This window comes from Lycium ferocissimum, chromosome 7, assembly GCF_029784015.1.
Source record: "Lycium ferocissimum isolate CSIRO_LF1 chromosome 7, AGI_CSIRO_Lferr_CH_V1, whole genome shotgun sequence".
NCBI lineage: Eukaryota > Viridiplantae > Streptophyta > Magnoliopsida > Solanales > Solanaceae > Lycium > Lycium ferocissimum.
Window position 1 is genome coordinate 38,186,289 of NC_081348.1, and position 17,480 is coordinate 38,203,768.

At 32.7% G+C, this 17,480-nt stretch overlaps 1 non-coding gene and 1 pseudogene across 1 annotated transcript; one reads left to right on the forward strand and one right to left on the reverse strand.

The window, feature by feature from the left end:
• The window catches only part of LOC132064844 (uncharacterized), a 38,761-nt pseudogene extending 21,281 nt beyond the window's left edge, over positions 1 to 17,480 (forward strand).
• LOC132065841 (U6 spliceosomal RNA) lies at positions 9,839 to 9,940 on the reverse strand. The gene has a single exon (XR_009416814.1). It is a non-coding gene; the product is annotated as a U6 spliceosomal RNA (small nuclear RNA).

The window sequence follows — 17,480 nt, forward strand, 5'->3', positions numbered from 1 at the left end:
TCAAGTATTTGTATTCTTCAAATTTCAGCCAATGAAGTGCAATTTTTTCAGATGGAGAGACACGGAGAAAGTTGATCAAAGATCAAGGTTTATTATTCCAAGATTGGTGAACAAAATCAAAGAGTTAGAAGAAAATTACGAGCATGTTCGGGTGCATTTGCATGAGCTTGAAAGTCTTAAGATGAAATATGATAATGTCGACATGAATTCACTTGAACCTAAGGAGAAAATTCGGTTGGATGAGGTTGAAAGTCTTACCCTTCAATATGATAATCTCAACATTAGTGAGTTGATTGAGCTTCAAGAGTCAAATGACGGAGGTGAGTTGATTGAGCTTCAAGATTCAAATGAAGGAGGTGAGTTGATTGAGCTTCAAGATTCAAAAGAGGAGGAGGATGGATTGAATGAGTTTGAAGATACAAAAGAGGAGAAGGATGATTTGAATGAGCTTGAAGATTCAAAAGAGAATAATTTGAAAGAGAAGGATATGACAGGAAAAAAAGAAAAGCGTGTTGGTTTAATAGAAACTTACTTTGGTGTTTGATGGTTTGTTTATTTGTTTTGTATCTTAGTAGTTTATTCGAAATGGGCAACTTGAAGAAAAATCAAATGAAGTTGCCATAGTAGCTAGTGGTCTGTTAATAGTACCTTATTTTGTTTGTTGTAATTAGGGCTGCATATCGGTCGGTTCGGTTCGGGTTTCAAAATTATCGGTTTAACTTATTGGTTATCGGTTTGTAGATATGTTAAACCGTTAAAGAACCGTTAAAATATCGGTTAATGGGTTATCGGTTAATCGGTTGTTGTATGTTATCGGTTCGGTTATCGGTTTAACCGTTAAGATTTCACACAACAAAAAAATGGCTTGACCACTTTGTACAAGCAAAATCATGCACAGGGAACCACTTCTTGTACCAAGATCTAAGAATAATCTTAAGTTACATTTACTATTACAAGAAATTTAATGATTTGTTATGGCTCTATCATACTCAAAACAATGTTGCATCGTGACTGTGGGCACTGGGCGGCAGCAGCAGCGACAAAGGCAAAACCACCAACCTTTTCGAATTACCTAGCAATGATAACGGATGATAATGCACACACTGTTTTAATTGTTTCGAAACTACTTTTTCCAATGATTTAGCAGAGATAACACTCATGACTTTGTATAATTTCCCAACGACCACCGAATAGTATACTAATCTATACTCCTCGAATTAAAAAAAGTAAACGATCTAATGAATAGTGTAGATCCAAGATCACAGTGTACAAGCAAATCTGCTTTCCAGTTCTCTTCAACTCCAAGAATAAACTAGCTTATGACATTCTAAAAGGAAACAAGTAGTAAATTTCTCCTTCCATTTAATCTCATAAAAATGCAGCACCACAACACCAAAAATTCAGCAATGCACAAGGGGCAATTCGCAGAATTGCCCTTCTTTTGGGGTGGTCTTTAAATTTTGCCCCTCATATTTGAAATCTTTAAAATTTGCCCTTCGGCTAACACCCATAGGTTCCAGGTTCGAACCCACGCGCAGTCAAAATTTTAAAAAAAAATTCGCAAGGCAAGTTTAAATTTCGCTATGCGGACCGGCATATTTTTGTTAAGGAATTATCAAAGTTATGCGGACCGGATACTTATGCCTTGTGGGAAGACTTGGCATAAGTATCACGGTCCGGCATAACTTTGATAATTCCTTCACAAAGTTATGCCGGGTCCGGCATAAAAGTTTGCCCATTAAAAATATGCCCCCACCGGCATAACTTTGATCATAACTTTGTGAGGAACACAATGCTGCTGCTTTGCTTGGTTAGTCACCATGTATCTTTCCTGTATCTCGTTGAATGTTATAATCTTTCATACCATTTGCTCTGCTCCTCTGGGTCTTCTCATCAAGGGTAGAACATATTGCCGTGATCCCGTAGGTAATCATGTTTTTCAATGAGAAGTCAATGCAACATCTCCTTTGATGGAATTTATGGGATTGATTCACCTTCGGTATCTTTGTTATAGAAAGGTTCATCTCGCTTTTTAACGACATTGAGATGGACAACCTCTTGATGTGTAGCTGAAAGCGTGACTTTGGACCAACTTGAAAACCCTTTATAATTACAAAGTTATGCGGACCGTATACTTTTGTTAAGGAATTACAAATTTTATGCCGGACCGGCATACTCATGCCTTATGGGCAGACTTGGCATAAGTATGCCGGGTCCGGCATAACTTTGATAATTCCTTCACAAAGTTATGCCGGGTCCGGCATAAAAGTTTGCCCTTTAAAAGTATGCCCCCATCGGCATAAACTTGTTAAGGATTTACTAAACTTATGCCGATGGGGGCATACTTATGCCTTATGGGCAAACTTTGCCTTGAAGGTCATATATATGTATTTTTTCAATGGAATAAAATAGACTTTCAAAGTTAAAAAAAAAAAGTTTGCCTTATAAGGCAAAGTTTAAATTTTGTCCATCCCGGATACAAATTCAGTTATGTTTAACTAAAATACAAAGTAGTTAGCAATTGTTGATAGACTTTTAGTGTAAGTGACTTAATATATATGAAAGGGTAGAAGTGTAATTAATTAAATTCTTATCGGGTTATCGGGTAACCCGTTAAAAAACCATTCTCAAATGCCATGACAACCTAACAGTTTTTTTCATTTTTAAAGTGCACCAGAATTTGTCACTCAAATGTGCCAGAATTCAAAGATCAAAACCATTCTCAAATGCCATAACAACCTAACAGTTTTGAGTGACAAAATGCACCGAAATTTGTCACTCAAATGCACTGAAATTCAGCTTCAAAAGCATTCTCATATGCCATAAAAAAATAACAATTTTTTGAATGACAAAATGCACCAGATTTTGTCACTGAAATGCACCATATATAAACAAAACAATTCTTAAACATTGGGTGTAAATAGCAGAATTCGACCATTTCCAACATAACAAAAAACAAATGGTACATCGAATACCAACATGAACAAAGCGATTACTTCAAAGTCTTAAGTCTTAATGTAGCTTCAAACAAACAAATTACAACACTTCCAAATTTGCACTTAACATTAGATCTTCCATCGGTCTCTTGGCGTTGAAGAAGGATTGGTGCTTTGCCTTGCTTTAGCCCTTACTTGATCTCTAATCTCTTGAAGCCTTCTTGTTGTGAGTGCTTTAGCTCCCTTCCACTTCAGTACTTGTTGGTTTGAAACCAATATCACCAGTTACATCGGTGATCTTACTATTTTTTTGGTCCAGTAGATACTATTCTTTGACTTGGCAGTCCAGGCTATTTAAAAAAAAAAAAAAAAAAACATAAGTTATTGTTATTAAGAGAACAGTACAATATAGTAATTTATTAATAATTAAATTAAAAGTTGTTAACCCATTCTCAGCTTGAAAAACACCAACTCTCCATCACTTTGGCCTTTTATATGGTGTTGTTCTTGCCACACCTTTTCCTTTTCCTCTAGTTGCGGCGGTTGAACTAGGTGCGAGTAGTTGAACTAGGTGCGGTTGTACTTCGGAGCTTGATTAAACCAACTTTCAAGTGGATGATTAACATCCTCTCCCACATTTCTTCCCACACTTTTTCTTTTTCCTCTAGTTGCGGCGGTTGAACTCGTACGGCGTTGAACTAGGTGCGAGGTTGAACCGAGTGCGGTTATTTAACTGTGTGTAGTAGTACTTCCAGAGAAGTTGAACCAACTTTCAAGTAGGTGATTAACTTTTTCTCCTCCCACATTTCTCCCCACACCCCTTCCACTTCCTCTACCACCTCTAGTACCTCTCGGTTCTTTTTGTACTTTCAGCTCTTGAAGAAGTTTCATGTGCCACATTTGGTGTTGTGTTAGTTGCAGATGGAACTTCGGCAACAATTGTACTTTTCCTAGTACCTCTGGTTCTTTTTGTACTTTCAGGCAGCTCTTGATGAAGTTTCATGTGCCACATTTGGAACTTCAAGAAGAATTGCATTTTTCTTAGGTCTTATCTCCTCTCTTTTACTTGCGTGCTCAACTTCAACACTTGTTGTTTTCTAACATACAAACACACATATATTAGAAGACACAACCAATATTAGAAGACACAAAATAAAATAGTACATTACCTTTGGTCTCGCCCATCCTTGTTGTTGAACTTGATGGAATTGATGAACCCGGGATGATCATGTGCATCGGTTGAACTTGATGGAACCGATGAACCAACATTTTCAAAGTACATCCTCTTCTCGTTGTGACCCTTAACATGGCAGAGACCACATGTCATAGTCATACCAGTTTTAGGTAATTTCCCACACTTCTTTGTTTCATTTTGCTCTTTCCTTCTATTCTTTTTGGGCACGCCTGGCATTGGTTTCACCACTGGTGGTGCAACGAGGATGTCTATTATCAGGCCAAAAAGGCATATTATTTACAGGCTGAATGAAGTGAGAATATGTCATCAAATATCTCTCTTTTTTGTAGCAGCTATCAACATATTCAGTTGGGTCATATTGTTTAAAAACCATGGCAGATATGGCATGTGCACAGGGTATCCCCCTAAGCATCCATGATCTACAACTACATACGCTCTTTCTTAGACAAACAAGAGTGTTGTTTGTCTCCATCCAACACTTCATATCCGATTCTCCATTAAATTCATGAAGTCCATTGCCTTGTCAATATTATCCTCCAATATCTTCATTCCCATTGGAGAAATGTCCCCTATCCAAGTATTTGCAAATTGACTTAACCTAGCAATTCTAGTCATAACCTTTACTCTTATCTCCTCAAGCATGCTAATGATAGTTTTGTGCCTAGCTGCCAAAATCCAGGCATTAAAACTCTCACACATATTATTATCAACTGAATCACACTTCACATCAGTGTTAAAAAACATCTTGCACCAATACTCTTTGTCATAGTAGAGTAGATCATCAACTATTCCATTGCCAAGTTTTCCCGAACTTCAAATTTGCATTAAATTCACGCCTCATAAGTGCTTTTAGCACACTTCCAAAATACTTGCTTCCTTTGAAGCCCTCTCCATTCCTTTGACCGGTTAGCAAGAATGTGCCTAGCACACCTTCTTTCTTCACAGTCCGGCAACAAGATTCCCTAGTTGTCGATTCAAGTCCCTACAACAATTGGCATCAAAGAGTGAAAAAACAAACAATAAAGAATAAAGAAACGATAAGTATGAAAATAACTAGAAGGTATGATAAGAACATACCTTTTGCATGTACGAAATAATAGTGTAGCTTGTGCCATCTCCTAATCCCAAGTCCTCCTTCAAAGAAGTCAAGAACCAAGTCCAAGTATTTTTGTTCTCATATTCCACTACTGCCCAAGCAAGTGGAAGCATTTGGTTATTCCCATCCCTAGCCACAGCACATAGTAATTGCCCCCTACTAATTCCTTTAAGGAAACAACCATCTAATCCTATGCATTTCCTAACAGCCATGAATGCCTTCTTGAGTGCATCAAAACAGATGTAAAAAGCTTCAAAAACTGGCTGACCAAGATCATTAGCATCACCAAGTTTAACAACACAACTACTTCCAGGGTTTGTCCTCAACAACTCATCCTTATAATCAAGAATTCTCCCAAACTCAAGAACATGATCTCCCATTATCTCCTTCAGCACCTTAGCTCTTGCTCTCAGTCAGCGTGGTCTTACCAACATGGACTTTAAACTTCTTCCTAACTATCTCTTGCAACTTAAACACTCTAATGTTTGGTTGTTCAATTATTCTCTTTTTTAAGGCATGAGCCAAGAATTTAGCATTGCACAAGTAATTTACGGAGGATTTTTCACACTTATGAAGCGGAATGTAAGTCCTAATAATAAAATTATTACTTACTTTGTCAAGGCTAGCAAACAAAAGCCACTTGCAACCTTTCTTGCAACACCTCACCCTTACTCTATTAGGCTCATTAACATACTTCTCAATCAACTCTCCTCCGGATTGCATACCTAGTGACCGCATCTCTAAACTCCTTCACACTCACAAAAGTCATTCCCAACTGCCACACAATTTTTTTACAAGTTGGATCAAATCTCACACCCTTTGTACCAGATTTTTTCTTTTAGATTTTGACAGTTTTACCCTCCTCTGTTGCCCCTCCTCAAACCAATATTCATCATCATCAGTTTCATAGCTGCCAGGATCAGAACTTGGGTAATATGGTTCATCACCCCCTAGTCTGCCTTCTAAATTATTTTTACCTACTTCTGCAGTCTCATCAAATCCCAAATACGTCCAGCTTCACCACATGGTACTTCTTCAGTGTCTTTTGGAATTCTTTCCCTTCTATTCCTCCTTGCTGCTTTTCTTCTCTCATTCTTAAGCTCTATGTACTCCTCATGTACATCACTGAAATAATCATCCTCTCCAGTCAAGTCACCATTTTCAGAATCTGGACTTTCATCAGTTGATTCATCAGATCCCTTTCGAAAGTTCAACGTTTCGAATCTGATGGAGCAGCAACTAGATCTATTGGATCTTGAGTGTTTGGAAGTACTACTTCTAATGGAGGAGTAGTATTTGGGGCAGTATCTAGGGCATTTTTTGAGGCAGTATTTAGGGTTGAAGCTGGGGCATTTAAAGATACCTCACCAACTTCAATGTTTTGACTAGCACTTCCTTTAATGGTCCCTACCCCTTTATAAAGAGAAGAATCAGATTCCCCCTCATCCATGTGCACATATACTTCCAAAATCGCCCACTTTGCAAAGTCCTACCAATTCTTGAAAGAACCCTATCATTGTCAATATTTCCTAAAATGCCACTGTTAGGTGGCCTAATACTAAAGTTGCAACATGAGTTGTACCCTAGATCTGTAATATAACCCTTCAGCTCAAAATAAGAAAGCGTATCAACATCAACATTAGTAAATTCACTCATTACCCCACCCACATATCTTGCTTCATCCTCATCATCTTCATACACTAAGTCCCCACCATGATACAGTCTTACAGTGATAAATGTAAACCCACTCATACCTAAATGCAAACAAACACAAATAACAAAAAAAAATCATCATAATTCTCAACAAACTAAGTAATCGACAAAAATGAGAAAAACTCACTAAAGCAAAAAAGCAGTGTAGACATGCAAATCAAGTGGAAATTCTAACATTTTACCAAAGAATTCAAGAAAAATACTACTTTATTCGATTCATCAAAATCGCAAACATAAAAACCCCTAAAACCCTAGACTAACACAAACCCAATTAAATGTAGTAAAGTACTAACCTTTGGTCGAAATGTAAGCTTAACCTTCCAATCGACCGTGAATCAACAAGTTGTACCACCAAAGAGATCAAAAAACAAAAAAAAACCCTAGACTATACTTTTTTGAACGAAAGGAGGTAGAACGTTTGATTGAAGAACTTAATAGTCTACACTACATACTTCTTTTCACTCTATTAATGATGAGCTGCAGGAGAATTAAGAGGAATTAAGGATTTAGGGAAATTTTGTTGAAGAATCGAAGAGGTTGGCTGATTTTTGGGTTATGCTCTTTTGGTCAAACGAGCAATGTATTAAAATTAAAAGGAAAAATGAATTGTCTTGGGGCCCACGCGCGTGTGTAACACGTATTGTAATATAACGGGACACTAGTCCGGTCGGCAAAAAGGTGCAAATAATTACGGGAAAATATAGTTTAGGGGGGTAATAGGACCCACTTGAAAGGAAAGGTGTGTCCTAGCAAATTTGGTACAAGTTGGGGGGGGGGGGGGTAACAGTGCCTTATCCCTTTAAAAATTGAATATTTTGTGACAAAACTTTGTCGTCACTAAGTCGCATGTTGATTAGTGACGATAAATTGTTCGTCACTAATTGTTTATATTATTAGTGACAAAAACTAAGGTCACAATTAAATATAAAATTTGTGGCTAAAGCTTACAATATTTAACTACAAACTATAATTTGTCGCTATTGTAAGAACATACTTTTTGTGACGAAATTTTTTTCGTGTCCAAAATTTAAATATTTTTAAGACAAATAATGATTTGTCACAAATTGGGTACATTATTAGTGACAAAATAATTTGTCACTGATAACTTAAAAGTCGTGGCTAATCTTACTCAAGAATTGGCGCCAACTCATTTTTTGGTGGGAAACATTAATGGACAAAATTTTGCTACTAATTTTTGTGTTTCGTCATTAAAAGTATGTGGCTCATATATTTAGCGACGAAATGTAATTTTTGTGGCAAAACGTGAAAAATTAGTGACGAATTTTGCGTTGTAGCTAATAATTTCGTAGCTAAATAACACATTTGTAAATAACAACTTTGCCCGTTTTATAAACAAATAAATGAACACTATGACAAAATAAGATTGTTAAATTTCTGAGAGTTAGTATTTTTTTTGAATTTGTTAATTAGAGTTTTTGGTCAGTCTAACAAACCGATAAATTCAAGTAAAATTTGATAATTTAAATATAAATTGTTTTTAAAAGTAGATAGCTGACTTTAATTATGTAATTATGTACTCCAACTTTGTTAATATATATATATATATATATATATAACTTTAATATTACTTCATTTGAGGTCGCTTATGAAAGCAGTGAGTTATCCACAATTAATTAACAATCTATTTTCGTGTAAACTAGCTAGTATAGTGTTTCACTGGGAGGATTAGGGTTGTTCACGGTTTGGTTAAAAATCGATCCAAACCGAAAACCAAAATCAAACCGATTAAATAAACCAATATTTACTTGGGTTAGGTTTGATTAGGTTTTTGAATTTTTAAAAATCGATAATACTTGGTTTGGTTTTGGTTTTACTAAAAGCAAATCTAAGAAAAAATCGAGCTGAACCGACAAATTTTATACAGAATTTTTATAATTATATATATACAATATATTATTTTTTATAAATACTTTTAAATAATTTACATACTTTTAAGCAAAATTTTATTTATCTCTAATAGGCTAATGAACTTTATACCTTAAGTTGATTATAAAAAAGAAATCCATGAATTCAAACTCATTTATTCAAAGAAACAACTATACGAGATTTACCTTCATTTATTCTTTGTATTTGTTATAAACTTTATTCACTTAATTAAAATCATAAATTGTAAGACATTTTCTCCATAATGCAAGAAACTATAGCTACCATAATAAAAGGATAATAACATATTATAAGTTAGAAAATGATAGAAAATTCTCTCCTAATTGTAGGAAAAAGAGAAATACAGTTAATTTTCTTAAAAACCAAAAAATCGACCCAAACCGACTACGACCAAACCGATGAATATGTATCATATTTGGTTTGGTTTGGTTTTAATAATTTTTGAAACCGACTAGATTGATTTGGTTTTGGTTTTAACACAAAACCGATCCAAACCGACCCATGAACACCCCTTATTTGGATTATTAATTAAATTAAAAAAATTGGTTATTCAAACACATGTTGCATATATATATATATATATATATATATATATATCAAGAGTGTTGGAAATAAACCAAGATTAATCATTCAAAAATTTTTAGTATTTGATATTGGGTAGTTTATTTAATTCCTAGTTAGGATTTATTTTGTCTAGTTCATATTGGAATGGGTTTTCTAATCCTAGTCTATGTTGATTTTTTAGTATTATAAATAGGGATGCTCTGTCACATATTTTATTATAGTGAGATTTGAGTTATTAAGTAAAGTTTCCGACTCTCTCTCTAGTTTAATTAATTTCTTCTATATAGTCATTGTTGAGTCTTTCACTTGTGCTTATATTATTTCTTCGAGTATTTTTATTTTCTTCAAAGAGTTGGACAGTATCCGTTCTATCCAACGAAATCATGCCTTTTGAGTAAGATGATTTAAGATGATTTTTGCCTTTTATAGCATCAGTTTTATCCCTTCTCGATTTGTGCGTGTCATCCTTGCACAGGGTTCATGCTATTCTTCTCTGTATAGTTCCAATTTTATTGGATGTCCCGAAGGGACCAGTTTTATCCCTTCTCACATGAAGGATAGACAAAATATAATATGTCCATTTTGGCTGTAAAAGTAACTAGTCAAATTAACTCTGTATAAGCGGGAAAATTATATTTTAACTCTGTATAAGAGGGAAAATTATATTTCGGTTTTCCCTGTATATAAATTTTTAGTTTGAATTACTTATCTTGGCTTGCTTTACGTGTATTGGCAAACATTTTAGCACCTTATTGCAATTTATATATAAATAATGCCTATATATGGAAATATATACAGTATTTGCTTTATCCGAAAATTTATAGCTAGCGCATTATTGAAGCTAATTAACCACAATACAAACCAGGATAACACGACTTTATTCATACTTATTATTTTCTTCAGTACTCCAAACATAGTTTCCAAGGGAAACAGGAATCCAAAGACGATGACAACACTACTTTATTCATACTTATTATTTTCTTCAGTATTCCAAACATAGTTTCCAAGGCAAACGAGAATACAAAGACGATAACACTTAGATCATAAGAAACATACTTTATTTGTAGTTATTACTAAAAACCAAAGCATTTCTCAGATAGGAATAGGATGCTTAGAAGTCTTCATTATGGCTCGCTTCCACAACTGAATTGTAGAAATGGAAGAATGGTGCATTTTCCGCCATATCCAGGTTGCGAGCCATAAACCTCAATCTTTTCTAATTTTATGTAACGGCATGGGACATTTGTCCGCCATATTAATAATTGCGAACTATGACACCTTCTTACAGCACCGGCACAGAGTCCAGCCAGTACATTCAGAGTGATGATTACAATCATCACCATAAACATCACTGCATAGTATATATATAAATATAATGCAATGTCATAAGAATATAAAAAAAATAATTATATGACAAAATATATGTCCATCAGTAATGTTAGAATGTCTTATTGCGATTTTTGACTTTGCCTCCAACTACTTAAGGTGTTCGGTTCTTCTTTCTTTTGTGATAAGCTTATTAAAAAAAAAATTAAATAACAAGGTTATGATAATAATCCCTTCATCTCTTCTAAATTTAGATTATTTAAACTTGATATGTAATTGTTAAGTATCGCCATAAGTATTTCTTGAATTTAATGTTACATTAAAGAGTATAATGATGGTTAGTAATAAAAGAATTTATACCTATTAATTAGTGTTACACAAATTTTACAGGTGTGTTCACTTGGAAGAGTAAAATGATTGTCCAATTTTACATGAATATTTTATTTATAAACTTCTTACTTGATAAGTTGTAAAACTTGAAGAACTTTCTTTCTATGATATAAGATATTGCACTAATTTTATAGCCATTCAATTTAATTAAATAAGAGAGCATAATTTTTCTATTTAAATAATAATGTTATTAATATAAGGGACAAAATTTGTCCTTATAAGTTTGTTACATAAATTAAAAAAGATTAAGAATAGATAGAATAACTGAATGATTGGCAGCCATTTGCAAACGCTCGCTTTGGACTAATTGCTAATTATGAACAGTATGTATAAGAGACTCTGTGGTGATTTCTTTCCTTGACAATTCGCTCATATTTATAAGCCCCCAAGTACACTAGCTAGCAGTATTAATGTATTAATTAAATGCCAACGTGCACTTCACCCATCGTTTTTTTTCTTCTAGAAAATCATATAATTTTAATATTTTTAATTATATTTTTTACAAAGACTACAACATCTTATATATATAAGACACATACTTTATCATAGTTATTACTAAAAACCAAAGCATTTGTTAGATGGAATAGGTATTTTTAGAATCTCACATGCTTTTCATAACTGAATTGTAGACACTAAGAATGATTTTCCTCCATATCAGTAGTAAAAACTAAAACTTATATCCTGCCTTAGCAGGGTAAACAGAGTCCACTATTAGTACATTTTTAGGGATGATTACAATCATCCTCTCCCATCACTGCATGTTTATGTATGTCATCAGGAATATATCTTAATATCATGAAATAAATATTATGTAAGTACTTAATATATAATTTGCATCAGGAGACACTTGTGTTTTAAACTATACATTATATTATTATTTACCAAAATGCCCGTCTACTATTACAATCGTTTAATTAGTTAATTACTTAACTGCATGAATATTTTTTAAGAAAGATGCCATAATTTTTATATATATCATTTAAGTATTTTGAATTGAACACGGACCTAGCTAGCTTTCCACATGAGTTTTTAAATATGTAAATTTCTATTTCATTTTCTCGATAAAGCTTCGAAGAATTAAATCGATACACAAAATATAGAAGATTAAACTATTTGACTTAAATACCAATTATATTGAAGAAGAGGGATAATGAGGTGCAATCCACCCCACGTCAACCCTACATGAGTAAATAGAGATTCTAAAATAAACTTTGTATATTTGTACGCATGCATGTATACATTCATGTATATGGAGTATTATATTTATTTAAGAAAAATTTTAATATATTTTATTTGTTATTTATTCTTATAGTCTTTTTAAAGAGTATTTTTTTCAAGAAGATAGTCAATAACTTGTAATGATTGGCAGACATTTGTAATCACGCTCGTCTTATTAATTGCTAATTATGAACATTTCATCGATTTAGTTTTTTTTTTTTTTTTTCTTTCCTTGACAATTCGCTCATATTTATAAAAACACTTTTAGCAAAATTATTTTATAAATGCCAACATTTAAAAATCATTTTTTTTTCTAGAAAATCATATAATTTTAATATTCTTAATTATATTTTACTATACTATAAATCGTGGTCATAAATATATAACCACACAGTAGTTTTTTGGGATTTTAAAGATCTCCTTTCAAGTTTGGCTTTGTAATACTAATATATCTTGGTTATGATATATAATATTACGTGTACTTTCCTTAATTTGATTTCTTTGTGACACTTGTGTTTTAAACTATACATTGATTATCATTTTAAAAAAATGCCATTCTAGTGTTACAATCGTTTAATTAGTTAATTACTTAACTGCATGAATATTTTTTAAGTTGCCAGCATGAATTCTTCATATTACAAAGACAGAACCTAGTAATTATAAATTATCACTACAACTTCTAAATGTAATTCATCAATCATATTTCTAAAAGCCTAGGAAGGATATATATATATATATATATATATATATATATATATATATATATATATATATAAATAATGTTGAAAGTAAAATGAGGTGCAATCCGCCCCAATTATTTATCACTAATAATAAATATATAATTTTATAAAATCATATATAATAAGGAATTATTTTGCACTAATACGAAGTCAAACCTCAAGTGAAAATCATTTTCAACTAATTTAAAGTTTACAGGTTCCTATAACATATGACTTCGACTTAATAATATTGGGCTCACAGTCAAATACTGAGTTGTCGTAAACCCATATACAAGCCTCTAAATCCGCTTCTAGAGCGAAAGTTTCTAAAACTATCCCTACTTGTTTCCTTTTGTTAAAGTAAGTGATTTTCATCAAGGTTTAATTCCAACTTTGTTAAACTCATGTAGTAAATTCTAAAATTGCTTAAAGGGTTACCTCGTTATCACTTCAAGTTTGAATTTAATTCTGTAAATGAAACACTAGTAAAAATTATTTTTACATGTGAAATCATAGGCTTGTAATCTACCGGTTCAATAAAAATTAAAAAAAAAAAAAAAAAAAAAACGGTTGACTGTTTTTTGCGTAGCGCAGAATGTGCTAATATTTGAATTCTGGCAGAAGCGGTTCCACCAAATGTGAACCGGTTTTCCAGTTTATAATCATTTAAGGATTAAGATCCTCTCCAGCAAGGATCTCCTCTATTTCATTCAGTGCACTCTTCAACGTGTAACACTTGTCCAGTTTAGAATTTAATGGTTCAGATTAATTAATTTAAAAATATATTCGAACCATAATTATATTGCATATTGAAGAGTGCACTGGACGAAATATAGGAGATCTTCACTGGAGAGGTTATTCGAACCATAATTATAAATGTGATTAATTATAAATGAAATGAGTTGAAAACTTGTAGAGATCTAAATCGTGCAAAAAATACTCCTCTTGATAGTTGACTCTCTCTTATCAAAGTATCTCAGTGTCCAAACGTATCCCTTTCGAAGAGGTAAAGTGAGGTAAACCCAACGCAATTAAAGAAACATTAAGTAATGCGATAATAAGTCCGAGGTTAAATCTTGCCAACTAATGAGAGGAAGCCACATGCAGATGCGTTAATTTACAAAAATATTTATATATCTTACACATATGATCTCATGAATAAAGCACATGAAGAACGAGGAATTGCACAGTTGTATTAGGCTCAGATACAAGTGTATAAAACAAGTAACAAAGCAGTAACATGCTTCATGTGTTTTTGTGTAAAATAGGAAACAAAAACAAGTAACTGAGTAAGTATATACGTGAGAGGTACTTAAGAACATTTTTTTCCGCAAATGTTAATGCAACGTGTAAATCTGTATGACTGTATCTGTTAGCTTAGCTGACGGAATGAAGAAATATGAAGATGACAATAATACTATGTAATTGCAACTTGTCTTTTTTTTTTCAAATAATATAAAGTATTTCAGTGATATTTTTTTTTTGATATATTTTTAGATTTTTTTTTTAATGTATTTCAAATACTAGTGTAAGCGCAAATGCCCATGGGACCCATATATAGAAGACGCCACATATATTCAAATTTTATATTAATATTTGAATTAATTTCACACATATAATTTATTCGTGATTCACGTAGTCAAAAAAATTAAAATATATGCCAAATACATTAAAAAACAGAAAGTTTGGCTATTAACAAAATATACTAAAAATTACACTAAAAAAATACAAAGACAAATAATAAGATTATCTCGCGGCCGGAGAGCCTGACTTGACCGACTACAACAAAAAGCAATAGGAATTTTCCATTTCTCTTACTCGGCGGCTTTTAACGGCAATCTTTTTTAAAAATAAAAGAGGCATAAATATCATTGGTTCAGTGGTCAAATTCTCTGCATATGTCAACGCCTGAACAAATCTCTTATTTTCATACTACCTTAGCCAAGCAAATCTGATCTAAAATACTAATAGTAGTTTTAAGAAATAAAACAGACATTTATTATTTTTTAAAAATATATTCTTGTTCCAGTAAATGCTTTATACTATTTTGAATAAGTCTTTCAATAGTTATTACTCATCTTGAGGAAAGATAACGGATAATTTGGCAAAATAACCCTCGACAATTAATGCTATTAATTGAATATTCTTTAATAATCATATCGATAAGTTAGTTATCGCCATTAATACTTATAGATAATAAATGAATTCTTTTATTTGCATATGTATTCAAGTATTTAGCTCAATATAAAAATAATACAATTTACAGACATTTTAGTCATAGATGATAGACAGTAAATTTCACTAATTTCACTGGTGGTTATTTAACTTTGAGTTTATCACATAAAGGTTACTTTTCTATTTTGGAGTGCCATGTCATATTTTCGACATCAAATATAAAATTCAAGTGAGATTTACTTTTTGGTTAACTTGATCAAAGTGTTTAAGCAAAAAAGAAAACAACATTTGTGGTGTAAACTTTAAGGGCCTAAGGTTATTTTTTTGAGTGATATTTCATTGATAAGAACAAATAATCTGTAAATGTGATCATTTAAGAAACAAATGTCTTTTAAAGAAAAAGTTGCTAAAACAGGGAAGAAACTAAATTGGAGATAGGAAAAAAATACCAAAAAACATCATAAAAATCGCACTCAGAACTTGACTTTTTCTTTTTATTTTATTTATGGCAATAGTCAACTCGCACTCACCTGACTTGGTATTTTTATTTTATTTATGGCAATAATCAACTGACTAATTAGTCCAGTGTCACTATTTTATTATGTATATGGAATAATGGAAAAAACTATATATATGTATGATTGTCTTCTTAGAGACCGTATCACTACTACCTTGGAGCAAATGAAAGCAATGGCTAAGATGATTTCCTTCCTTGCCTCTCTACTAATTATCCTTGCGATATTCACCCAAAAAACCCACGTTTATAAATACTAGTCACCAACATATATGCACCAAAGGCACTGGCAGTGTATATTTCAACGACGTCATATGATAATGCCCAATATAGCAAGCAAACAATGGCGTACCCACTTCCTTCCCACGAGGACTTTTACTTGGGATCCTTGTCACTTTCCCTTTCTGGGCCAGGTCAGGACTATTACTTCATTTTTTTTTGCAAAACGTGGCAAAAGTAAGCATGTTTGTCGATGACATGGGCGGAGTAGCTTACGCTAGCAACAATGAGATTCATGTTAGCGCCAGGTACTCATAAATTGATTCAATAAATAAGCAGTTGACGCATGTCTCAAACTCAACATACATATATGTTTTCGAGCAAAACGATCAAGATCATCTTTATAACGTGCAAATCGTTTATCCCAGTATTTTTGTTTTCTTGGGCCTCATAGACGAAATGTTGAAATAGAGAACATAACATAACATGAAAGATCGGTTCCACAGAAAACATGGTTATTATAGTAAAATGTTGTTAGATAGGATGGTTGTTGTAAAGAGGTCTGACTGTGTGTTAAGTGATCACATGCGCATAAGTTTGAAATATTAAACTTGTTTTTTCCAGGTACATCCAGAGTTACTCCGGTAACGTAAAGAGAGAGATTACTGGAGTATTATATCACGAGATCGCACATATTTGGCGTATGGAACGGGAACAAATCTCTTATCATACTCTGGAGGATTAATTGAAGGGATTAAAACAGATTATGTGAGGCTTTTTAAAATATATTCTTGATATGCACCAAGTCTTATATGAAACCAATAGTTATTACAAGGCATCTTGATGGATCAAGGCTACGATGTGATTTGCTAGATTTCTTGATTAATACTATTAATTGATTTCTTGAGAAGTGGGTTCGTAGCACAACTTAACAAGAAGATGAGAACTGGTTATAGTAATCAGTTCTTTGTTGAGCTGTTGGGAAAGACGGTTGATCAACTTTGGAGGGATTACAAAGCTAAATTCCCTGCAGTGAATGAGGCTGCCTAATTATACCGAAAATGAGAAATATCATCTAATGCCTTTGTACAAAATCAAGGCTATGTGTTATGGTCTTGTTAAATAATAATAATAAAAATAATAAGAATAAGTACAAGGATTAATTATGAAGATATATTGGAGCAACCCCTAAATCACAGTCTAAACCCTAATATATTGTAGAGAAGAATAATCAAGGAAAAATCTCACTATTTTATTATGTATATGGAATAATGGAAAAACTATATATGTTTTATTTTACACCGTAAGTGTTATTATATAGGAAATATTAGGGCTAAGTTTAATTACCCTAATAGGCCTTAAGCAACCCTTATGGGTGGACCCAAATTTCCTACAAATTACAAGTTATCTCACTCATGTGACTAATTTTTCTTTTTGTTGTTAATCGTTTGGTATCCGGAGATTTTCTGCACGTAAGCGCTATTTAAGAATGAAGCGCCCCTATTAAGAA